Source organism: Balaenoptera physalus, assembly GCF_965194825.1.
Source record: "Balaenoptera physalus genome assembly, chromosome: 2".
In the NCBI taxonomy this organism is placed as follows: Eukaryota; Metazoa; Chordata; class Mammalia; order Artiodactyla; family Balaenopteridae; genus Balaenoptera; species Balaenoptera physalus.
The window spans coordinates 102,668,133-102,693,892 of NC_138883.1; the positions used below are offsets into that span (position 1 = coordinate 102,668,133).

Sequence of the window (25,760 nt, forward strand, 5' to 3'; positions counted from 1 at the left end):
CTCTTCATCGCGGCGCGCGGGCCTCTCACTATCGCGGCCTCTCTTGTTGCAGAGCACAGGCTCCAGACGTGCACGCTCAGTAGTTGTGGCTCACGGGCCTAGTTGCTCCGCGGCATGTGGGATCTTCCCAGACCAGGGCTCGAACCCGTGTCCCCTGCATTGGCAGGCAGACTCTTAACCACTGCGCCACCAGGGAAGCCCAGAATTCTTTTTTAAAAGGGACTGGGGAGAGGTTTCAAGGTTATATAAGAAATGTAGTAAATGCACTTTGTTCCATAAGATTTCAAAGGCTAGTGTTTATTATATTAAAATAAGTCTTACAGATTGCTAATTTCATAAAGGTGGTTATCTGGTTTCATCTGCTAACCTTCAATTCTTTATAGAACTGGATAGCAGCAGATTAAAACCAGCAAGAGACTGGGCAGCAGGAAAACGACTGCTAGAATCAGAATGGCTGATAAATGACCACAGAATGCATCACTCTAATATAAAACCATACTGTGGCCCTTGTTTAATAAGGAGGTGAAAAGTATGATTCTTCCTAAAGCTATTTCCATCCAAAATAGCTGAAATGGGAAATTTCAGAGCTACTACTATGTATATTAAGAATATAAACATAAAATTTGTACTAATAGAGTAAATTTTCTCAATAAATTCATTGAACAAACACTTACTGAGGACCTACCATGGACCAATAACTGAAACCAATGTGAAAATGAATTCAAAAATGGTCCCTGCCCTCAGAAACTTTCAGTTTAGAGGAGATAGATGTAAACTGTTAACACAGTACAGTGGACTGGATGTAGCAATAAATATATGCTTTAACGTCTCTCCACTGAGAACTGGATGAGTAGAACCTCAGAGCTCAGGTATTGCCAACCTGAATGTTGCCAAAATTAAGGTTTGCATAATTACCACAGCTGTTATATAATCCTCTATCTTGTGATTCTGTAATTACATGATCTCCTTTAAAAATCTTACCACATATATTAAGTAAAACCAGTTACACCTTAAAAGAAAAAACCTCATATATAAGTCATGTAGCCGACTGCTAATTTAGTGTAAACCTGGGTATAAATGAGGAATACCAACTTGTTTTTTGTTTTGTTTTGTTTCTGGGGAGGTGTTTATTTTTAACCGTGATGTCCTAATTGGTTCTATTCTCTCCCTTGGCTCTCCCTGCCACAGTTCCAGAGTTATCAGTAGGCTAGATAGAAGGTGACCTCTCCTCATAAGGACTTGGACAACTCAGATTATCTGAAGACACAAACCTGATAGGAGGGAGAAGAAAAAACAAAACACTTGAAGCAAGAAATGCAAATGTAATCCTACGATCAAAGCAGCTGGTCAACACTTCCATCAGAAGTGAAGATAGGAAGCTCATCAGACAGAACATCAGCCCATGAGATGTTCGCAACGTATCATTTTGTTGCAAGCAGTGTGTCGCTTCTGCACAATCAGAGACTGTCTCGATCTCTCCACTCACCGTGGAAGTTGCCTTGTGCCTAAACTGAATTGACAAATGCATTGTAACTACAAATTTTATTTATTGTTATGGAACTGTAAGGTCTACATATAAAGGGAAAAAGTTAATGTGGAAAGCTGATCTCCACTCAGCTGATGCCAGCATTAGTTAAAGCTGTTCACGTGCAGAGAACAAAGCAGTGACAACCATTGGCCCTTAGCATTCCCGGCATACCTATTAGTGTCTTAAAAAGGAAGGGAAAAGTCTTTTGTTGCCCTCTCCTATCCTTTTGCCATATGAATAGTGTTTTCCAAGAAATAGGAAAATATTACTCGGTATAGCATTTCTCTCGCGCTCATTTTTTCATTCATTTTTATTTTTTCTTTGTGGGTGTTGTATTTGGTCTCTGAATCTGAATAGCTATGGTCACAGTCCAGAATCCTCCATGTAGCCCTATGTGCTTTGCATATTTACCTTACAGAGATAAGCAGAGACCATCTGTGACCACAGCCTAGCTAAGATTTTAAAAGGGGAAATTTTGTCCCCTATATTTTCCCCCAAATAAATATTGCTTTATTTCTAATAATAACAAGACTTTTCAAGCTTCTAGGTTTCATAGTAAAGCTTGTAATAGAAAGAAGTATAAATTACAAGGGAAGAATTTACTTTTTAGAAATTGCTTTGTTTTCCAAGCAGTAAGTACTACATATAGTACTTATAAAGTGTTAGCTGTAAGTAAGCACAAAATGGATTTAAAATACAAAGAAGATTTTCAGGCTGTGATTATGTTGAACATAACAACCCAGTAGTCACCAAGGCAGGTAGTGTGATAAATGAACACACCACTCTGAGGCTAATTACCTAATGGAATACAAGAGCAATGGTCACCCATGTGTCCTTATTCTAGCCTTTATTTCTCCGTCCTTTGGATGGCTGGTTAGTGGGGAGGAATTCAGTGGGTGATGTAATCAACTGCAAACCATCTGCCCTGTCCCAAGAAGATGAGCCAGATTAGCATTAAACCAGTCCTTGTCAGTCCATCTTAATACTGTGCATTAAGGCACCCCTCTGTCTCTAATCCTTAAGAGTTTTTTTTTAAGACATAATAATCACTTTGAACTTCCATGAAACCTGTCTTCCACCACAACAACCCTGGGAGAGAAAAACATGCTAAACAAGGTTGTCTTGGCTTCATAATTCCTTATAGCCAATATCAACAAGGGCAATCAGCACACAGAAGAAAGGACCCAAATCACTATGTAACTTAAAAGACTTCTGTTAATTTGAAAGAACAAAAACAATTAAGACAGAACTTCAGATTCTCCAATCAGGATGATTCCTAACAAATCAGTCTTTGGTGAACGTAGTGGACTTTTTGGTAACTTTAATTTGCCTATATTCTCCAGTTACATCAGACTCTCTCTGTGGCCTTGTTCTTCATTTCATTGTTAATCAGCTAAAACAGAAGTTGTTGCTTATGATGTGTGAGTGAACATATGCCACTGCCTGGCCTTTTTTCTTCGGAGCTTGTTGTCTTTTTCGCTATATTAGACTTTGCAGTATGCCCAGAAGCTTTCCTTCATAAAATAGAAAGAAAAAAACATTTGGCTTATTTTTCACTGTAGCTAGTCTTTTATACAATAATCTTGTAAGAAAATTTCTTGAATTCTAAATATTACTCTTTCTAGATTTTTGAAATCGAAAAGTTTTCAGTAAAAAGTTTCTTACTTTATTTTATTATATTAGGTAGTAAAAATGTAGGGTTATTTACCATAACCTGTTCATTAATATCAGAAATTTACAATAGCATTTTAAGACCATAGTAGAATTCTAGCATACCGTGTAGTACCTATGGAGTATTGTAAGAGCTAATTGTCCGAGATGAATTGCTTCTCATCTTGTTCTCCAGTTTCCATTGTTGGTTTATTGCAGATTTGTATCCTGTGTCAAATTCAAGGTATTATTGATAAACCTTTTGAACCAGCAGCAAGAAGTTCAAAATTTTTTCTGTCACTGTAACAGAAAACACAATATGTATATAACATTTATGTAGCAATAAATGTGCCATCTTTTTTTTTAACATAGTAAACTAGTGAGTTTTTTACATTCCTCTCTCAAACAGTAATGCATTTTGGTTTTTTTTCCTCCATCTCATTGCTCCCAGGAATGCTCACACTGCTTTTCTTTCTTTTCTCCCAGCTTTCTTGAGATACAGTTGACATATAATATTGTGTATGTTTAAGATGTAGAACGTCATGATTTGATATATGTATATATTGCAAAATGATTACCACAGCAAGGTTAGTTAACACATCACCTTACATAGTTCCTTTTTTGTGTGTGTGGCAAAAATGTTTAAGGACCACGCTGCTTTTCTTATGTGCATTGTCTGTGACCTTATCTGGGAAACCCATCAGGACAGAATCAGACTTGTAGAACTAAGCTGCTAATCTAGTCTATAGCTTCTCTGGGTTATATGTTTCTCCTCTTGCCCTCTCTACTGATAGTGGCCTTTTAGCCTTTTCCTGAAGGTTTACCAATGGTGATTAGTAGTTAAAATCTGCTTATTTGTAGATCTAGAGAAAAACGAAGATGGAAAAGGACTCAAATGAAGCTTTTCAAATTAACATTCTTTGAAGCACTTTCACATGTTTTATGTCCCTTTTCTCACAAAAAGCCTATCTCATAATTAGGAGATGGTATTATTTACTGTTCTCAGATTAAAAGTTCTGCTCTTATCCCAGTTTTCACATACAGCCCCACTCCACCCCCCTGCCAAAAATATGCATAGTGATTATCCACAAGGACTTCAGCCAAGCAAGAGCCTAAAACAAACAGTGGATGAACTTTTTTGGACAAACTTTCGTAGGGCCTATATGTGAGACACCTGAGATCATCATCACACCCTCTTGGGATCCTGGCAAATTGCTTCTCTTGGTGAATTATGAAATCCACTGTTCACATTGGAGGCCCAACAGATCATTTTACTTGTAGGAGTTGATGAAAACAAACATTTTAGTTTGATTTTTCTTTATAAAAATTGATAAATAAAAAGCTCTATCTAAGAATAAAACATAGAATATTAGAGTTAAATGAAATCTGGAGACCATCTCGTCAACCACCTCATTAATAGATTTATAAAAACTGAGGCCCAGAGAGGTTGTATGTCTCCAAAAGCACATAACTAGTAACAGATCAAGACACTTAAAACTTGTCCTACAAAATCTTCTTGCCTTTACTTTTTGTCCTTTGTCTTTATAGATTTTTAGGCCAATTCTATTTAGTGGCTTCACTTTTTTCTCTCCTCTACTACATTTTTTTCTTTCGTTTTTCTCTCCTCTAGTTCATACATTTTTTCTTCCATGGAAACTCAAAATTTAAATGTACATCACGTCATGTGTGCATGCATGTGTGTGTGTGTGTCAAAGGTTAAAGAGTATTAGCTTTGGCATCCAACAGTCCTCGATTCAGTCCAGGCTCAACATCTAGTTAGCTCCATTTCCTTATCTGAAAAATGGAGATACATATTAGAATTGTGTAAGTATTGAATGAAACAATGTATGGAAAGCTCTTACCTTGGTTCCTGTCACATAAGTACTCAATAAATGATAAATATTTTTTAAATAAATAGTAGCTCTCCTTTTAACCAGCTCCCAGGAAGATTCTTCTTCAGCCATCCTGTGTGAGAGGTAAATGGTGGTAAAAACAACCCCAAGAAGATGTCAACCCATCTTTGCAGGAGTCTGCATTCTTTGGGGGCAAGCCAATGAAACATGTTCAATGCCCTCCCGTTGGGTACGTTTTATGAGGACTTTTTTTTTAAACCTTCACATTTCAAAAGAGTGAGCCAGTAGGCTTTGCCCAGTCACACTTTATGGGTTGGCAGCTAAGTCATTTTGGGTCCGCAGGAAGCAGATACCAAGATAGAAGTGCAAGGGATTTACTGGAGGTAGTACCTGGGGGAAACAAAAGGGAAAGGAATCAGGAGTAATTAGGGATGGGCTTCAGACCATGATGCAGGTCTGACATCTGTGAAAGAAGGGGAGAGGAAGGCGGATTAGGTAAGGAGAACCTCAGACTGCCTGTAGCTCTGGACAAAGTCCTGAGGTCCAAGAAGATTGCCCATTGCGGAGTCTTGTGTTGGACAGAAGTGGTAAGGTGCCAGTGTCCCTGTGGTGGGCAGTCACCTGGGAGCTACCTGAGAAGACAGGCCTCAGTTTGAAAACTCCAAAGTTCTGCACTTGGAGGCTGAGAGCTAACTGCACTCCCCTGACTGGTTATCCCTTGAAGGGAGGTCTCAGGGGTGCACCTCAATGGCTTTCACAGCACCACATTGCTACTTGCTACAGAACTGGCAGAACAAAACCCAAGGGTCTTCTGCAGTCACTGGGACCACAGCTGACCTCAGCAGGCTCATCAGTATTTCAAAAACTGCAATTCTTTCTCCCCTGGCATTGTGCCGTCAAGGAAACCTACATGTGTTATCAAGAAGGACAATTCCATTCCTCCTCCATTTTCATGGGCCATTATGTAGGCTGGTATATAATCTGGGTCTAAGTCCCTAAGGTTGCTGTGTTATTCTGGTGTTCTTCACAGGACATTGTGATAGTCCCTGTCTTCTGGGTCAGTGGATGGTCCACAGGGTCTTTGTGGCAACCTGGCTTTGGAAGGCCACAATGTCCTCATTGTTTTGAGGTGTTTCCGTATGCTGCCCCCAGCCCCCGGAGCTCTTACCTCTGTCCTGTACTTGGGGCATGTTCGTGTAAGTAGAAGTATCTTTCTTGTCTTCTTTTTCTTTCCCTCTTTAATCATTTATTCCAGAAGACATCCTTAAAGGGCTTTTCTGTTCCCTTTTGGCCTAGACCGCTGATCTCCCAGAACTGATGTGGGGCACTGCTGCATGCAGCCAGGTTCTCCTTTCTCACTCCTGAGGGTGGGTGCCCCCCTAGACAGGGTGCCTGGCTGTGTGGTCTCTCAAGGCCATTTTAGCCTTGGAAACTGCAAGCACAATGCCCAAAGCTTCCAAGCCTGTTAAAGCCTGTGAAAATGCAACCTGAAAAATATTGTGCCAAAAGATTAAAACACTGCAAAAATGAAATTAATTTTTAAAACAATTACAAAAATCATTTCAAATTTTTATAGCAAAATAAAATTACTATTTAATGTGGGATTTGAGCTCATTTATTTTTATACATACATACATACATATATATATATGTATATATACACACACACACACACATATGATGGAAAGGCCTTAAACACCTTCCAAAGGTTTAACACCTTGGGTTCCTTCAAGTCCAGTCTCTTTCATTTAATACATTTGTCTTTGGTTTCTTAATAACCTTAGGAAGACGTACAACCGCGTCTTCCCCTCGAGGTGAGGACCACCGGTGTATCTCTGAAGATCTAACCTGCCTAGGCTGTGAGAACCGCCAGAGACAGCACGAGTTTTTTAGAAGCGCTAAACCACTCTTCCCCTGCTTCCAGGGTGAGTTCTTCCTCAGTCCCTTGCAGCCCTATGAGATTTTTTGCTTTCTCCCATTTCTCTGGCCTTCTTCAGCCCCTTCCTACAAGCCTGAGTTTTCTCCTGGTCCTTGTTGAACTGAGGTGGTAGCCCAGTGTTGGGAGCAAGCCCCGGGCAGGGCCTCTGGTCCGCAAGCTGGAGGGATCACCTTGTCCTGAAACACACCCAGCCATCAGCTGTGATAGATTTTCTCCGTCTGAGTACTCCCAGTGGCCACCCTCACAACTCAGGGAAGCTGGATGATGTTCCAAAGCAGCACAGTAATGAAGCTCTGGCCCCTGCCTTGCAGGGCTGTGGGCATTGGGAAGTCCTACTTATGGGGCCACCTCACACTCAAGCTCCAGCCCCAGGAGCCTCTCCTGACACCTCCATCCTGTCGGGCTGAGCCACCACACCCACTCATTCCAGGCCACCCAGAGGTCATCCTGCCTCGCCCCCAGTAAAGCCTGTGCTGAAAGAGCTCCCTCTTTCAGCAGGGAGGTATTGATCCACCCTGATAGTGCAAGGAGCTTGATCTCACCCCGGACTGGCAGAGATTAATTAGCTTGATTCCCAAGCATAATCCCTAATTAGGCACAGGAAGAAAGGAAAGAAAACACAAAGGAACTATTCTTCTTCTGTCCCAGAGGGGGAGGGGGAGGAGCAGGAAACCGAGGAAGAAGCAGGTAAACATATTCCAGCACCTGAGTGCCTACTCCCAACCAACGCAAGAGCACAAACATTGCTGAGGAGGGGGTGTCTTCCTGCAAGGATCTCATATGAAAATGTGCCTTTAGTTTCTTTGTTTTGCTCCCTGCCTAATGATGCACAGGAAGGTGCGATTAAGCGCGTCGCTTTGAAGTACGTGCTCTAGGCTTGCTCAGCCTCCAGGGGCTGAGGTTGCCGCAGGGGAGAATTCAGCTCCGTTGGGCTGGGAGAGAAAGGTTGGATGGGGAGGGGGTAATCACCCTGAGACCCAAGTACAGATAGTGAAAGGAAACATTTCCTGCAGCTGAGAAGGAGGGGGCACCCCTTCCAGGGCCCAAGAGGGGGCTCTTGTCTAACCCTCGGAAATTAATTGTCCGAGGAGACACACGTGCTGACAAAGCAAGAGACTATTGGGAAGGGGCGCCCAGGCGGAGAGCAGCAAGGTAAGGGAACCCAGGAGAACTGCTGTGCCACGGGGCTCGCAGCCTTGGGTTTTATCGTGATGGGGTTAGTTTCCGAGTTTTCTCTGGCCAGTCATCTTGCTTGGCCCATGCCTGATGACTCAGGGTCCTTCCTGGTTGCGCACGCATCTCTCAGCCAAGATGGATTCCAGCGTGAAGGATTCTGGGAAGTTGGTCGTCTCCTCTTTCTTTGGGCCCCTACTGAATTCTCCTGGTTAGTTTTCCGAGGCAGCACTGCGTTTCTTATGGGAGCCTCCTGTGGTGAGACAACTCAGGTAAGCGGGTTATCATCGTGCCTGGCCAAGGCGGGCGGTTTGGGTCAAGGGTTCCCTAACGCTATTACTAGCATTTGCTAGAACTTTCCAGCCAGGACTGACGGGTGGTGGGGAGGGCAATGGGAGGAAGGAGGGACCTCACTTAGCCGTGAGATTTGGCCAATCAAAACTTCACCCCTGGGAGCTTCAGTTTCCTCTTCCGTAAAATGGGGGTAATTTACAATTGTACTAGCTCGTGTGATGGTTCTGAGAATGAATTGAGGAGTTCAGAGGTGCGTGGCACACAGGAGGCACTTTCTAACCCACCTAACGAAAGCAAACCAAGGGAGCAGCAAATCAAAAAATGATGTAGCCATTAAGAAAATAATTGTTTATATTTTTAGGTGTGATTGTTTTTCTGAAAGTCCTTGTCTTGTAGAGATGTGTATGCTGCAGTATTTACAGAGGAAATGAAGAGGTGTCTGAAATTAGCTTCGGTGTAGGGCAGGCAGCGGGGGTGGGGTGGGGTGAGAGGGTTTAGATGAAACAAGACTGTGAGTCGATCATTGTTAAACCTGGGTGACAGATACATGGGGGTTCATTATGCTCTTTATTTTGTAGATGTTTGACATTTTTCATGACAAGTTGAAAGAGAGGAGAAAGGCAGGAAGGAAGGAAAGGAGGAAGAGCGGGAGGAGGGGGCCGGGGTGGGGGGGCAAGAAGGAGGAAAGACGATTCTGCCCAAGTGTCCCTTCTGAAACCTTCCCCGAGCCCCACATTGGCAGGGGACGGAGGGTGTTCTCTGCTCATCCTGAGCGATGAGACCCATGAGGAGACAGGAGGGCCATCCAGGGAGCAGCCCCAAGCGGCAGAGTCCCTCCGGGGACCATGGAGAGAGACAGCAGGACAGGGTGACAGCGGACAGTGGAGCCTAGCACAGGTCTCGCCCGTGACATTGGGTGGCGTAGGGCCATGGGACCAGAAGGGATGCTTAGAGGGGAGAACAGAAAGAGCTGTGGAGGAGGAAGCAATGGGAGCCCACTTCCCTACCTAAAGAAAGGGTGGCAGGGCCGGCAAGGCTGGAGGTGGGGTGCTCCAGGATTAGAGTGGGCTCTTTGAAGGAGAAGGAGAGCCTGCGGTACCCCCAGGTACCAAGCGGGTGGTATCTGGAGAGACACAGGCCACTCCGGGTAGTCTGTGGTCTGGAAATTGGAGTGTCTGCTCCCCCCACCAGCTGGCGGCTGGCCCTGGTCTAGGTGCTGGGCCACCACCAAGGGCAAAGTTCCCCCAGGTGCCTGCGTGGGGAAGGCAGGCACCCTGATCTCTCACGTGACCGACCGGAGCGTCCCCATTTCCCTGAGGCTTCTCCAGGGGTCCCCACAGGACTGAGAACCGTACCGCAGTGACCCTCTCCCCAAGGAAGTGCTGTGTCCCGGAGCAGCTTGCATGGGGGTGACATGTCCAGATCTGCCCAGGAAGGCTGGTGATGGGGAGAGCAGAATCTGCCAATCAGTGTGGGGAAAGGTGGATTCTGCAACAACCTTGATGAGGTTAAGAGCTTGGGGGGCCCTGGGAAGACCAAATGTTTCATATTTGGGAGAGAGACTGTCTAAACAAAGCAACAAAGAGGCCACTTTGTAGTGATATGAAAGAGATGAATTGGGTTTATCCGACATCAAAGGACAGGAGATACAATGGGGCTGAGGCCCACGGGCAGCGAGGGCAGGGCTCGCAGACTCCGGTGTGGGGGAGGAGAGCTCCCAATGGTGTGTGTCTGAGCATCGCTTTGAAGCCCCCTTCCATCGTTTAACACACTTCCTAAAACCTCCCCCAAAGCCGCCTTTTCAAAAGCAACATTTGCCACCAACCAGGAGAAACACAGGAGCCTGCCCTCCCCTGTTGACCGTTGAGAAGAGGGTGCTTGACGACTGTTTCTTCTTGAGCATAAACTGAGGACGGGGGCCTGCCCGGCAGGCGGTGCCAACAGTGGAGCCCGCTGAGGCTCTGGGGCTCAACAGAACTGAGTGAGAACCTGCTTCTGCTTCCACTGACTGGGTAGCCCTAGGCAAGTCACTTGGCCTCTCTGAGCATTAACTGCTTTGCCTATAAAATGGAAACAGCAATCCCTAAATCACCAGGGTATGGTGTCAGGGAGAGGAAGTTGGAGAAAAGAAAAAGGCCCCTTTGGATGGATTCTGATGGGCGCAGAAAGAACTAAACCAGTCACCCCAGGGGGCCTTCCTCCAAAATCCTGGCAGAGAGCTGATTACAGTCTCCACGAAGTACCCTACATCTTCCTGGGCCAGGGCTGTCCCAGGGGCTGGGTACCCACTGCACAGCCTGCCAGCCCCGGCTGGCTTGTTAGAACACAGGATGACTTTTGCGGTTCATTCGACCCCCAAATTCGGTGATGCTACGTCTTTTTTTTATTTTTATTATTTATTTATTTATTTATTTATTTATGGCTGCGTTGGGTCTTCGTTTCTGTGCGAGGGCTTTCTCTAGTTGTGGCAAGCGGAGGCCACTCTTCATCGCGGTGCGCGGGCCTCTCACTATCGCGGCCTCTCTTGTTGCAGAGCACAGGCTCCAGACGCGCAGGCTCAGTAATTGTGGCTCAGGGGCCCAGCTGCTCTGCGGCATGTGGGATCTTCCCAGACCAGGGCTCGAACTCGTGTCCCCTGCATTAGCAGGCAGATTCTCAACCACTGCGCCACCAGGGAAGCCCTGATGCTACATCTTGATCACACATTTGGAAGTGTTTTGGGGTGAAATGCTGTGATATCTGGGATTTATTTTAAGATATTTTAGCAAAAAAAAAAAAAAAAAAATGTAGAGTAGATGAAACAAGAATGTCAGAATATTGATAATTCTTAAAACTGGATGAAGATTTATTATTTTATTCTCCCCTACTTTTGTGTATGTTTGACATTTTTCATAAGAAGAAGTTTAAGTTATAAAAATACATGTCAGGTTCTTGTAGCTCCAGTTCCCTGCCGGGTGGGGCTGAAGCTGGCCTGATGGGACTCCCTGTTCCTCCCTCCCTCTCTACGCCAGCGTTCAGGGTCTTCTGAAGTGGCGGGCACTGCACCTGGTGCTTTGGGAAACCCAACGAAGACCACAATGCAGACCAGCAGGAGAGGCCAAGACATTAATGAGAAATAACAAGGCAGCACAGCAAGGGCTCCCCAGGGTGCAGACCCAGGGCTCTGGACCTAAGAAGGGAGCAGTTAACTCAGACAAGAGAGGGTGTCAGGGAGGACGGTGACAAACTAATAGTAGCAGCAGCAGCAAACATTAGCTGGGGGCCTAGGGGACTGTGGGCCTCACATGATGGGGGGTTTAGAGCAGAGGCCCATTCACTGCATTGCGTGGATTCTTATGCTTGCTAAACTGAGCTGAATTCTAACTTAATGCATTTGGAGTGACACAAGACAGGAGGAGTTAGACATGCCATTGAACCAGCAGGACGTTTTTAAAGCTCAGTCCAGCCATTGACCTCAGGTCCTCTTGGTAGAAATAAATCAGGTTTCCTGGGCAAACCTGAGTCCCAGTCCCTCATTCATTCAATCATTCAGTTATGAATACTTTTTTATTTCTTACAACTCTGTGGGTCGGGGATTCAGGCAGGGATCAGCTGGGCAGTTCTTCTGCACCAAATGGCGCTGGCTGGGGTCACCCTACCCTCAGGGAGTTCTCACTCTACTTGGGGTGGCAGATAGGTTCCTACACTGCTAGGACGGAGAGCACACAGAGTTCCTACACTACTTCAGGAGAAGACTTCACACCTTCAATCTCCACAGGTAGGAGTCCTTCCTAGTGCATGAGAGGGTTCTGTGTTAGCCAGCCAAGCACACACACAGTCTGGAGAATTACAATGTGGTACTTTACTGCTAGTTCAAGTCATATCCTCTGCAACATACAGACTGCACAGGGCAGGGCGAGGTGTGTGTGTGGAGGTAACCCCTGTACCCTACTGCACCCACCCCCTCCCCCAGCTCTGCAATGCCGGGGGTCCTGGCACCTCCACCTTCAGGGCTGACTCAATGACTCCTCTGCTAGCTGGCCCGGTAATAGGCACCCGGTCCCTTCCCCCTCGTGACTCTCTTTCCTGCTTCCTCTTCCTCCCCTGCATCCTCCTGTTCTTATCCGACCAGGGCTGGGCCAATCACTCAGCACCATTGTGGATGGACAGAGGGGAAGAGCCAGCAGATCCTGGAGACAGGCATCTGTGAGATGACCAGAGCCGTCCACGGCCACAAGCCTCCTGCAGCGTAGTCTCCTGGGTGTGGTCACACGCGCCAAGACTTCACAAGGCGTAACCACAGGTCCCTGTGCTGTCCCAGCTTTGGGGTGTGCACGGACCCAGGAAAGACTCAGTATTTGGGGCGAGGAGGGGACTTCTGGGAGTTCACACCCCAGCCCCTCCACTGGTTATAAAAAGTGGGAGGCAGCCAAGCAAGGCAGAGCTCTGGGCCAGCTCCCCATCCCAGGTGCTCCGTGAGACACGGGAGGTGGAAGGGAAGCCAAGGTCCTTTGGGAATCAGGGGACTCAGACAGCAAGGGACCCCAAGCAGTTAAAAGTGAAATTTTGTTTCTTGTGGTTCAGGAATTCTTATCCCACCCTGTCTCTCCACACCGGGGCAGGGAAGGGGGTCCCAAGGCCCCAGCAGACACTCTCAGGTCTTCCTTCAATGCCGGGCAGCACGGCTGGGACGGGCTGGCCTCTCTAAGCTAGCTTGGGGATATCTCGATGGAAGGAACCACAGGGGAACCTGCAACCAGGTAACCCTTCGTGGTGGGCTTTATTCGTTTGCCTTGTGGGGTTTTCTACAGGGATGCTGCCATGCCCTGGTCTCAGCCTCCTATCTGTTGCCCGGCACCCTGATCCCACTTATCCTGGAGGGAGAAATCCCATTTTCCCACTCCCACCCCCCATGCTCCTTTCTAGAGCAACCAGGATGAACGACTCAGTCCCTCCCCTAGGGTCTGGCGGCAGCGTGTCAGTTGGAGGGGGATGTGGATTGGGGCCATAAAATTTTCTCAATCATTGAATAAAGGATTTAGTTATTTAGACAAACTAAATATGTTGGGCTATTTATATTAACTACATGAATTAGATTCATTTTTCAAAATTTTAAATGTCTCAACTTTATCTAGAGACTGAAAGGCCTATATAGAAAGCCAGGGGAGGGTGGAATCTTTGAACTTGCTCAGGGAAAACCACTGGCTGGTTGATTCCCCAAGAAAAAGGACACAGTCACCGAGAACTCTGCCTTTTCTGCCAACACCGGGGTCCAGAGAAGGCAAGTGCTCTTCCACTGAGGGTGAACAAAGTCAGATAAGATGAGGGAGCTCAAAGCAATGGAGGGGCTGGCATGGGGGATGGGTGTTTTATTTACCTTTCTCAGTGGGGAGCTCCCCAGAAATATCCGGGGTCCACAGAGAGCTCTCTATTCCAAATCGCAGGTCTCCTCTCCTCTCTCCTGCTGAGAGAGCGAATCCCGGCCTTAAACTTGATCTGCCCTCCAGCCAGCGGCCTCGGTTGTTCCTCCTGTTGGATCTGATAACAACAAATGCAGAACCTCCAGCAACCAGTCGGTTTGAACAAGAGGTGGGTCATCGATTTAATGAAATGTTCACTAGAAGCCCCCCACAAAGAAAAGGTCCCATCTGGGGACTGGGGGCAACATGACGGGCTAGTGGGCGACCCTTCACTTAACAGGCCAGTCAGGTCACTATTGGCTGGAGTGATACCCAGAGTTGGGATTATTTGTTTCCAAGGAACTGAAATCTCTGGGGGGGAAGTATGTCCCTATTTGTATGTTTGATTGGGAAGCAGGACTGTCCCCCACTCACTAGAAACAAGAGAAGGAAAATGTGCCATCCTAGGTGCACATGGGTTAGTGCTAGGCTGTGTGAGTGTGAGTGAGTGTGGGTGAGGTGTGTCTATGTGCCTGTGAACTTGTTAACCTTTGAATCTGGATTTGAGGACCACCACTCTGAAAAGGCTCCGTCCTTTGAAGAGTATACCACCCATGGGAGGAGAAAAACAGAGAAAATGCCTGTGAAACAAGGAATGATGTATTGGGGGGATAACATAGGTAAAAGTGCCTAGAACACAACACTCAATGAACAGCAGGTGACGTTATTTGAAGACATAACCAAGGGTGGTATTTAAGATCAAAAGCTTCAGCGAATCAGGGGTCTGGATCTGAATCCTGGCTTGGTTTGTGACCTTGGGCTTAATAGTTTTTTGTTTAACTTTTTCTTTTCAATAATTTTAGGTTTACAGAAGAGTTCCAAATACAGTATAGAAAGTTCCCTTGTATCCTTTACCCCTCTTCCTCTAATATCTTATATAATGTTGTACACTTATTAAAACTAAGAAATTAACAGTGGTACATTACTAGGAACTAAAACTAGACTTTATTCAGGTTTCACCGTGTTTCCCACTAATGTCCTTTTTCTGTTCTAGGATCCAATCCATGATACCATGTTGCATTTAGCTGTGTCCAGTCTGTGACTATTTCTCAATTTTTCCTTGTTTTCTCTTGACTTTGACACTTTGAAGAGTACAGGTCAGGGACTGTAGCTCGATTTATAATTTTTTCTGGCCTTTCCTCACGCCAGGTTATGGATTTGGGGGAAGAACACCACAGGGGTGAAGTGCCCTTATCATATCATGTGGGGGGTATCTGCTATCAACATGACTTATCACTGGTGATGTCACCTGTATCACTTGCGTAAGGTGGTGTCTGCCAGTTTCCTCCACTGGAAAGTTACTATTTTCCCTTTCCATGTTTTATTCCTTAGAAACCAGTCACTAAATCCAGCCCACACTCAAGGACAGAGGAATTAAGCCACACCTCTTGGAGGGAGGGGTAGTCACGTTACATTTGGAATTCTGTAAGGCAGATTTGACCCTTCTCCCTCATTCTGCTTAATCTTTTTCAAGCCTCAGTTTCTCATCTGCAAAATGGGCTATTCAACGGAGAGGCTTGTTGGAAGGTTTAACTAATATAATGTGTGAACAATCCTTAGCACTAACAAAGCTTAAATATTATGATCAGAAATGATCCAAGACACATCAAACTATTTGCAGGAGTCATTTAACTTGGCCCGTTGTGCAGCTGTCAATGTTGGTCTCCTCTAGACACGGAGAGTGAAGGCCCCTGAGAGGGGCGGTTTGGGGCCAGGCTGATGTTGGGCTGCTTTCTGCTCCTCCCGAGAGCCCCACACATGAGAGGGGAGGTCTGGAGACAGGATGCCCAGAGCCCACTGAAGGCATGGCCTAACCACAGATGTGGTGTGTGGACTGGATGTTGGTGAAAGATGATAAAAACGTGATAAGAACCAAACACCTGAGAAACCACTCAGGAGGCCAAGACTAGAGTAGAGCCTAACACATAGTGAGCTCTCAGTAATTAGTCATCGACTGAATGGCCCAGTGAGAACTAAACAAAGAACACTGGAAAGGGAGTCCTGTTACTTGGCTTTTTCAATCCAGATTTTTTTTTTTTTTTTTGCCAATTTACCATGTGACACTGAGCAAGTTACTTAACTTGTCTGGGCTTCATATTCTGGCTATGTGAACTGTGAGGAAGTTGGGGAAAGACAGGTCTAGGCCCAGGCTGTAGAGGCAAGGCGCCCGCCCGCACTTCTCCCTCACCACCCCACTTTCTGTGACCCAGACTAACTGTGGGACTCTCTACTGTGCTTTCAAAAACAAATGCCGAAATCTTAGCACTTATTGAAGGCCCAGGGCATCTTTAGAAGCTTGTCAGCATGTACAGTATGGTAAAGGCTGTTGCAATACATGTTCTGCCTGTTTTTGCTCTGTGCTTCCTACATGTGCTCCTTTGGTTTCTCTTCATCTGCCCCTGACTGGTCTCATCTCCTGTTTGCCCTCAGCTGCTGAAAGGGCCACGTTTGTTTTCATTACAATAACATCCTTGGGGAAACTTCCCTGGTGGTCCAGTGTGTAAGACTCTGCCCTCCCAGTGCAGGGGACCTGGGTTCGATTCCCCGTTCGGGGAACTAGATCTCGCATGCGTGCCGCAACCAAGAGTCCTCATGCTGCAACAAAGATCCCGTGTGTCACAACTAAGACCTGGTGCAGCCAAAATAAATAAATAAATATTTTTTTTTAAAAGGGGGTGGCGTGGCCTTGTGTCCTCCTCAGAGGGGCCCCAGTGGCGCTCTCTGAAAGACGATCATATCCTTCCGTTTCCTCCGTGTTTATTTTTAGACAAAGATGTGATCAGAGGGGCTCTCTGGACTCATGGCCTTCAGAGGGGAGGTTAGCTTGGGTCTTCACCCCAGTCACTCATAACCTGAACATGTATATTCCTAGACCGAAGCAGAGCTGTTCTCCTTGCCCTTCAGGGAAGAAGCCTGGAGTCTGGGGAGGGAGATCACGAGACAGGAAAGGGCTCTTCAGAGGTGGAGGTGGGGTGGGTTTGATGAATTATTCTTCACATTTGATTTACTTTTCGAACTGGACTTCTCTTTCCCACAGGGGCTCTTTCTAGACCTAAGCTGCCTCTGTGCTGGGGTATATCCCAGCTTCCCAGCCCTCTGGCCTTTTCCTCCCCTATCAGTGTTCCCAGAGCTCCTGCCCTCCTCTGGTCACCAAGCCAGAGGCTCTAGCACCTGGCCCGGCCGACCTTTCACGTCCAGCGCTGGAGCGCCCCCTGCCGCTAGAAATTGCTGTGACCATTGGGCAGAGGGTTCAGTTAGGGGACTGATTAGGTTCACGTCACACGGGCTGCGAACAGTGGCAAACAATTAATCAAAAAGAACTTCAGGCATCCACAGGCCAGCAGTCTGCTGGGGATTGTGGAGGAAGCTGGGTAAGATGCAGGCCACGCCTGCCGGGCTACAACCAGGGTGCGTCCCCCGCACCCCACCCCAGGCCACCTGACCCAGCTTTCAGCCAGACCCCAGGCTCCGTGCCAGCTCTGGTTCCTGGTGAAGGGAGATCTGAGACCCCTGGGTGAGGAGGGCAAGCAAGGCAGCATCAAGACGCCATCCCTGGGCTTCCCTGGTGGCGCAGTGGTTAAGCATCTGCCTGCCAATGCAGGGGACACGGGTTCGAGCCCTGGTCCGGGATGATCCCACATGCCGCGGAGCAACTAAGCCCCTGTGCCACAACTACTGAGCCTGCACTTTAGAGCCCGCAAGCCACAACTACTGAGCCCATGTGCCACAACTACTGAAGCCCACGTGCCTAGAGCCCACACTCCACAACAAGAGAAGCCACTGCACTGAGAAGCCCGCGCACCGCAACAAAGAGTAGTCCCCGCTCGCCGCAACTAGGGAAAGCCCGCATGCAGCAACGAAGACCCAGTGCAGCCGAAAATAAATAAATAAAATAAAATAAATAAATTTATTTTTTAAAAAAAGGTGCCATCCCTGCAGGTCCTACCCGCTCTCCTTCCCTGGGGGCCAAGCAGGGGCCAGTGACTTTCTGGCCTTGCTCCCTGCCCCCATTCTGCTCAGAACCAAGTCTGCTTTTCCATCTCCCAGGGACCCCCACCCTCCTGCCCAGCCTGTGTGGCCTCTGGGCTGTAGGACGGCTCACACCAGGGCCCACTCACCCAGGAGGCCCAGGAGGCCCCCTGTACCATAGGGGCCCATGGGAATGTTTCCATTTCTTGTAGAATCAGAAGGCAGAAATAAACTTTCAGGCTGAAGAAAACATTTTAGTATACAATGTTAACATCTTCATCTTTATACCAACACAGTCATAAAATATAACTTTGAATGTTATTTAGAGAGTGAAAAGGGCCCTCACCCAAGTCCTAATGCAGCCCCTGGACGTGGCCGTCTGTCTGGGCAACCGTCTGACGGCCAGCGGAGCTAAGATGCCGGTGAAGGCCAGATTCCTCGGTCGTGGCGGTGACGAGATTCTCTCTAGAGAGCCTCGTGTGGATTCTTGGCTTTTTATTTTCTCTCTTAATAGAAATGTGTGATGTTTACATTGTCAGAGAACAAACAGAACCTTGGCTTGTGTTTCACGTCTTAGGAAATGGGTCTCATGTACTTTTGGCTGTTCCCTCATGTTCCTGTAGTCATAGATCCAGCCCCTTTGGAACGGAGGGACAGTACATCAAGATGTTGGTGGGTGGAAAGCGCAGGCATGTCCCTCCATCGGCCCTCCCCTCTACTTATGGCCCTGGAATCCCTGTTTTGCCTTCCAGGTTGGTCCTCCTCCCGTTCCCACATCTGCCCTCAGGTGTCCGATGACTCCCACTTCTACCCCCCCAGTGGCCTGTCTTCTTCCTACAGGCGACCCCATCCTACGTTTCCTCAGCCTTGGCCTTCTCAGGGGTTCTGGAAACCTCTTCTGTATCTATTTCATTATTTCCCCCACTGTGTTAGTTTGCCAGGGCTGCCAGAACAAAGTACCACGGGCTGCAAGGCTGAAAAACAGAAGTGTATTCTTCCACAACTCTGGAGGCTAGAAGTCTGAAAGCCAGGTGTGGCGGGTTGTTTCTTCTGAGGCTCTGCTCCTTGGCTTGTAGATGGCCAAGCTGCCCCTGTGTTCTCACCTGGTCTTCCCTGGGTCTGTGTCTTCATCTCTTCTTATAAGGACCCCAGTCGTTAATTAAGACCTGCCCTAATGACCTCATTTTAGCTTCATTACCTCTTTATAGGCCCAATCTCCAAACAGTCACATTCTGAGGGACTGGCGGTTAGGGCTCCAACATAGGAACTTATGGGGGACACAATTCACCCCATAACACCGACCACCATCTCTACTTCCACGCACAGAACTGGTTGCCAGAGCTACAGAACATGAGCTTGTGAAGGGTGACAGGCTGAGAAGTCACAGGCAAGACAGGGAGTTTTGAGGGCTGTGGGCCAGGGTGATGGGAACCATGCCTGTGAACAGGCAAAGCGCTACTGAGGCCCACCTGGCATCAAGGCCAAAAGGGGACACTTTGCCTAGGGGAGAAGCGGGCTTTCCATGGGAGGGTCCACTCAGCCAACCATTGAGAAGACTGCCTCTCGATGCTTGTACAATAATTATCATCAGTTGGAAGGATTTAGTGCCTCTGGGTCTAAATTTATGGATACTCTTCTTCTGCCAGGCTTATCATGAAGACCAGCATCACCCCCTCCCCTTGGCCTTCCTAGTCCACGGTGCCTCGGCCCAGACATGACCTGTCTTTTTAACCAAAGAGTCTGATCCTTGTTCCAGTAATTCAAAGGCGACGGCTCCAAATTCATGAATTGAGTTTATGAAGAACCTCCTAGAGGATTCTTTTTGATAGGGGGACCTTGCACAGACCCAGTCTATACCTATCCTGTGCTTGGGTAGAACATTCTTGGAAAGATGCTAACGTCCAGCCCATCTCCCCCATGACCCGCCCCCCCCCCCCCGCACGCCCAGTTTCCTGACCCCACCCATCTGGCCGAGGCACACTCAAGGAGTCAAGTTCATTCAGAAAGCTAAAGAGGAGCAAAGTGGGGGAGATTAATCTTTTCAGAAGAGAATTATTCCCTGTATTCCAAAGCCAAATGCAAATTAAAACGATATTTTCTGAGATAAAATGCTGCTCGGCGTATCCCAGGCTGGTGCTCCTCTTCCTTATTACAGTTCCAGGTCTCTGTTCCGAGCCCATCAATTCTCCCGCTAGCAAAACAAGAAAGAGCTGGAGGATCACCTTTTAATTTTACCCATTCTGGCAGTGATCCTTTCTGGCCTCCCTTCACCAGCCCACATTTTTGCTGGCAGCGCGAGACAGGGAGACGAGGGAGGGAGACGTTATTACAGCTGTGTCATCGCCTTCAAAGCAAACCTCTCTGCTTAGGTCCCCAGATGCTGACCAGGCTTTGGAGGAACATTAAATCCCATCCTGATTGCCACTCAGCCCGGAGTCACTTGTGCAGAATAACAGTATCCCCCGAACTACCCTGGACGTAGGGTTTGAACCCAGAGGGAGCTACCCTCTACTTGTGCCCTGCGCCCCACAGAGACCCTTGTGAAAATCTCAGACTTAGTTCCTGGGGACAGAAACTGTTCTTACACTGTTCTTTCACTCCCTGCTTCTCCCATCTCTGCTCCCAGGCACCTTCACCCAAACACACGTCTTCTTGCTTCCTTCCTTCCTCACACAAATGGTAAATGGTATGGGTCCCAGAGGCTGCCAGCCCACAAATTCATCAGACGTAGCTATGCCAAGAACCCAGGGTTAGGCTCAGCTGGGGCTCCTCCCAACTGCAGTTCTGCTGGAGACCCTTGCCATCTCTGGAGGTCCTGATGTCCAGTCCTCTTACCATGGCACCTACTGGTAAGTTGACACCAGCCTGGGTTCTTCATGGTCTCAACAGCAGGAGTGGGGCAGGGGTCAATTATGGAGATTCCCCACAGATGCCCTCTGTTATACTAGCATGCAAACCCTTACGATTTCAATGAGTCATGAAATCTTGAAGTAGGAAGAAAATTAGAAGTTGCTAGTCCAACTCGGACTCGGGGTTTGAAGGGCACAGACAGCGGACAATGCTAATCAGGGGGTCTAGGGAAACAAAGCACCAGAGAGTGGCTTCAGTGTCCCTAGAGCTGGAAAGGGTGATAGAGTAGGGCAAGAGGCACCTAGTCCAAGCCAAGCCCCAGGGCCATGGATGCTTCCGAAGGCCTGGCTTATGAGGGTTGGGGGCCTGCAGAAGATGCAAGGAGCTGCAGGTTTGCTGAGGCCGACCTGGCATCGTGACTCACCTTCGGGGCCAGTTCTCTGTTTTGCCAGAGGCAGGAAAAGAACCAGATTTGAGTTGGAAATGTAACAGGGATACCATTAACCCAGCTAGAAAAGGAACCCCAGAGGACAGACTTGGTGAGTTTACTGCTTAATGGAGGGGGAGCAGCAGAAGGTTTTGTTCAAATTTCGGTGTATCCTGTGGCTGCCCAAAGGACCGAGAAAGTCATGCCCTCCTCAAAATGACTAAGTTCCTTAGGAACTACGCCCGGAACTTTTCTAGGACCTGAACCAGATCTCACTGCTCTATATCCTCGCTACAAAGTGTGGTCCACAAACCACGGCATCAGCAGCCCATGGGAGCTTGTTGGAAAGGCAGAATCTTGGGCCTCGCCCCAGAGAATGACTCAGAACCTGTATCTTCTGATCCCAGGAGACTTGTATCCATTAAGGTTCCTGAAACACTGCTCAGTTGGCCAGGTAATTTACAAGGCCCAGGGCAAAACAAAAATGTGGGACCCCTTGTTAAAAAAATTACAGTTTCAAGGCAGCAGCAGCAGAATTCTATTTTGTTTTTACTGTGGTAGCATCTATATAACATAAAATTTGCCATTATAACCCTTTTTGAGTATACAATTCGGTGGCAGTAAGTACATTCACCCTGCCGTGCACCCATCACCACCGTCCATCTTCGGAACTTTTCCATCTTTCCAAATGGAAACTCTGTTTCCCTTAAACAATAACTCCCCATTACCTGTCCTCCCAGCCCCTGACAGCCACCATTCTATTTTCTGTCTCTATGAATTTGACTCCTCCACGTGCCTCATATAAGTGGAATCATGCAGTATTTGACCTTTTGTGGCTGGCTTCTTCCACTGAGCATAATGTCCTCAAGGTTTGTCCAGGTGACAGCTGAGTATTAAACCAAGTGCGGGGCCCTTCTGGGCACCGGGCACCGGGCCCCGTGCGGCTGCACAGGTCACATGTCCTGACACTACTCTCTAGCAGTGGAAGAGCCTATTTTTCTCAAAAGTCACCAAGAAAACGTCTCAGTTTTCCCTCAAATCAGAGGCTTTCTGATTTTTTAAAGCATTTTTCAAAGCCAAGGAGAAACCTGAGTACACTTCCCTAATTAGAACTATAGACAATGGGAAAGTCATTTTCAAGGTGTGAAAATGTCAGCTCAGCCTGGATGCTTCCAGTAGGAACCATGAAGAGGAAGAAAAAGGCTACCTCCAAATCACAAGTCCAGGAAATACATCCCCAGTGGCCTGCAAAAAGGAGCAAAAATACAAATAGTTCCCGATCCCCCCAGAAGCGAATCAGGTCCAAACCCCCAGAGGGATGGTGCCAGGGAGGCAAACAGCATGTTTGGTCTCCACCATCCTCCTGGCAGACACTACAGTTTATCCTTGGCAAGGAGCTGGGCACAATACCCATGTGTGCAAGTAGCAACTTGGGCAACATCACATAGTGTGAGCCTCCAAATCCATGGCCACGGGCAAAGGGCCTGGTGCTGGAATTGCATTTCATGCACAAAACTGACCCAACCACTTATCCAAATTAGCATCACATGTTATTTTACATTATTTTCAAAATCACCAATGTATTAATATTTTAAATAATTGGTGTAGTGTTTTACCAACTACTTACTATCTCACTTAAGTGGGGGAGGTCTCAGCAAATTAGTAAAATGAAATCTGAATTACATCTTTTAAACTAAACAGTTTTATTGCCCCAAGGGGCTTGTAGAAGTTTAAGCAAGTTAAATCTCAGGCAGGAAAAGTCCTTTGGGATCGTTAATGAAGAAGGGGAAATGGTTTATCGCTAGCTTATCAGTTACTGCGTGGAAATGGAAGACATTTTCGTTCTGGAAAAGCCTGCTCGTTCTCCGCTGCGGTGATATCTTTTATACACCATCATTCGCTCAGCCCACTCCGCCCTCATCATTTCCACCAAAGTAAACGTCAGCCCCGATTCTGCAAAATATCACACATTTCAAGTTGCCGCGTTTAAGTAAATTCTTGATATGTTATCCTGCTTTATTCCAGGCTCTTAAAATACTTTTTAAAGAAAACTGCTTGGACCTGGTGAAATAGGCAGTTCTGATATTTTCTTTTTGAAGATAAGTGGCAGAAATGTTAAGGATGTGACTTCATGACCTGCCTGAGTTCCCAGACTCCCCATCTCCCATCTCCACTTCCTTTACGGGGCAAGAATCCCTTTTGCTCACAGCCCAGGGTTTGAAGGAGAGGCCAGGGTGGCGGAAGGCTGCTCCGGCCCCTCCGCCGCCCTGAGTGATTACAGCGCAGACTCGGCTTGCCCGGTGACCGCTGCCCCCTCGGGCCTCGTGGCCTGGCACCCGACGACGTTCCAAGTGTGCCTGCGCCATCTGAGTCACAGACAGGGCAACAGGGACTTGTTCCTGCATCCCAAGGCTGCGTTCCAACGTGACCGTGGCCACAGAAGCACAGAACCCCAAGGCTTGGCAATTACATGGTTTTCACACTTCTATTTTTAAAAGCCTTGGAAACAAGTAACCTGGGGGATCAGGGTGGTTGGGTGAATGTCTTTCCAAAGTTCTCCCAGTCAGGGGCCCTGTCCTGGCAGGGGTCCCAAAGCAACTGTGAAACCGAAATGCCAAGACAGGCCCGCTCTACAATCCTGCTCCTCAGATGATAAAAACAGAAACACCGGCGGCACCTAGACTCACACAGTCTTGTCCTACATGACCACAAAGAGTATGGTCTGGCCTCGGGTCACCGAGTGGTCCAGACTGTCGCCCTGCTGATTTGCGTGGGTACGTAACGCTTTCCCGTACAGGAGTCTGCTGCAGGGGGTCCGCAGGAAGCCAACCCAGAGAGGAGGTTGGCTCTGGAGGGGGAGGGCTGCCGGGGGGGGGGCATGTTAGGGGGAATTCTTGGGATGTGCATCTGGGAAGGGGGCAAGCGTGGGCGGAGGGAGGAATCGAGCTGGGGTGTGTCTCAGCGGACCTTTGGGCGCTCTGAAGCTGGGCGCTCAGAGGAGTAAAGGGGCAGAGGGGGTCAGAACTTTATACCCCCACGCAAGTTAGGCATTGGTGGGGCCCCTGGAAGGGGGGGTGTAATGGGGGGGGTGCCCTGTGAGGGGCTGACAACCCAGGCCTGTCTGTGGCAGCATCCCAGCAGGCAGGGAGGGGAGTAAGTCAGGTGTCACTCCCTGAGGTGGGCCCTGACGGCATCAGAACATCCGTGACAGCATTTCATTTCTCTTCTTTCATCTGCAATTTTTAAAAAAATGGAGGCAAATTTCACATAACGTAAAATCACAAAATGAACCACTTTAAAGTGTACAATCCAGTGGCATTTGTTACATTCACAGGGTTGTACAACTACCACCCTTACCAAGTTTCAAAATGTTTTCATCCCCACAAATGAAAACCCCTACCCATTCAGCGGTCACTACCTTTCCCCTCCCCTCAGCCCTGGGCAAGCACCAGTCTGCTTTCTGTCTCTATGGATTTACCTATTCTGGACATTTCATATAAATGGAATCATATAGTATGTGAACTTTTGTGTCAGGTTTATTTCACTTAGCCTAAGATTTTCAAGATTCATCCATGTCACAGCATATGTCAGTACTTCATTCCTTTTAATGGCTGAGTAATACACCATGGTATGGATATACCATATTTGATTTATCCATTCAGCCATTGATGGACATTTGAATTGTAGCATCTTTTTAAAAAGGAACTTAGGATCAATGTGAAAGTTCTTGATTGTCGAAGATGTGACTTCATTTCATCTGGAAGCAGGAAAAGCCCTCCAGGCTCACTGTGTGGAAGGGCATGAATTTACATCCCAGAAGAGGCTTCTGCTCAACAGCAAGTCCAAAGCCAGCCAGCCTTCCTGGGCCTGACAGCGCCACTGCAAGCTTGTCCCCCGCTCTCCTGCCATGCCGGGGTGCTCTCAATCCAGTCTTGCCTTGTTCAGGCCACACTGAGACATTTCTGGGCCTGCTGCCTGCTCTCACTCCTCTCTGCTCCAGGGAACCAGCCCCAGCCCTTTGCTCAGGTCCCCTTTCTATCTCCCAAGGCTAATGGGGAATCTTTTCCCTCTAAGTCTTTTCCCTCCTTGCCTTGAAGTCAGAGCCACCGTTCTGGCAGACACAGGGGCTGAACCCACGTCCTCCGCATGGCCCTTCTGCCCCAACTCCATCCCCACCAGAGGGCAGAAAAGATGCTGCTCTCCGTGACTTCCTGGTGCCCGGGTCGCGAAAGATGCTGGCTGGGCGGCCACAACCCTGGCGGCTCATCTGGCCCCTCTGGATCCTGCCTGTCCAGCTTGTGCCCACCCATTTCAGCTCACCTCCTTCCCTGCCCCTCCGTCGTCGTTCCCCTGTTCCCAGGCACCCCTAGGTGCCCCAGCATCTAGCACAGAGGTGCTCAAAAAACGTCTGTTGACTGAAGAACCTCTTCCTTGGACGTGTCTTCCTTTCAACTGCATACCTAAGAGCTTCTCTAGAAAAACCCTTATGGGAAGGATTTGTCAACTTGTCGTTTGTTGTTCTAATTTTATACACAGTCTGTGACCCTCAGAGCAATCCCCTGAGGCGGGCAGTACTAGTCCTGTCCTACAGAGGAGGAAGTTCAGGGAGGTGGGAAGCCAGGTGGGAAGCGGCAGGGCC

The 25,760-nt window shown here is 47.8% G+C and overlaps 1 protein-coding gene and 1 long non-coding RNA gene across 19 annotated transcripts in view; one reads left to right on the top strand and one right to left on the bottom strand.

The window, feature by feature from the left end:
• Nucleotides 1-3,545, top strand: part of TCF12 (transcription factor 12) — a 373,830-nt gene extending 370,285 nt beyond the window's left edge. For all 15 annotated transcript variants that reach the window (XM_082446357.1, XM_082446355.1, XM_082446358.1 and 12 more), the window contains one exon: nucleotides 1,189-3,545. The gene's annotated coding sequence lies outside the window, so the exon portion shown is untranslated. The remainder of the gene's footprint in view (nucleotides 1-1,188) is intronic.
• LOC309654269 lies at nucleotides 2,836-23,928 on the bottom strand. 4 transcript variants are annotated; one of them, XR_014260083.1, is made up of 4 exons: nucleotides 18,191-23,928; nucleotides 13,794-13,954; nucleotides 6,200-8,396; nucleotides 2,836-5,143 (listed from the first exon to the last, which is right to left on the bottom strand). It is a non-coding gene; the product is annotated as an uncharacterized lncRNA (long non-coding RNA). The 4 variants fall into 4 exon arrangements; XR_014260084.1 differs by having other exon boundaries at nucleotides 2,836-5,421; XR_014260085.1 differs by adding an exon at nucleotides 8,591-8,721 and having other exon boundaries at nucleotides 2,836-8,396.
• Between the last annotated feature and the right edge of the window lie 1,832 nt (nucleotides 23,929-25,760).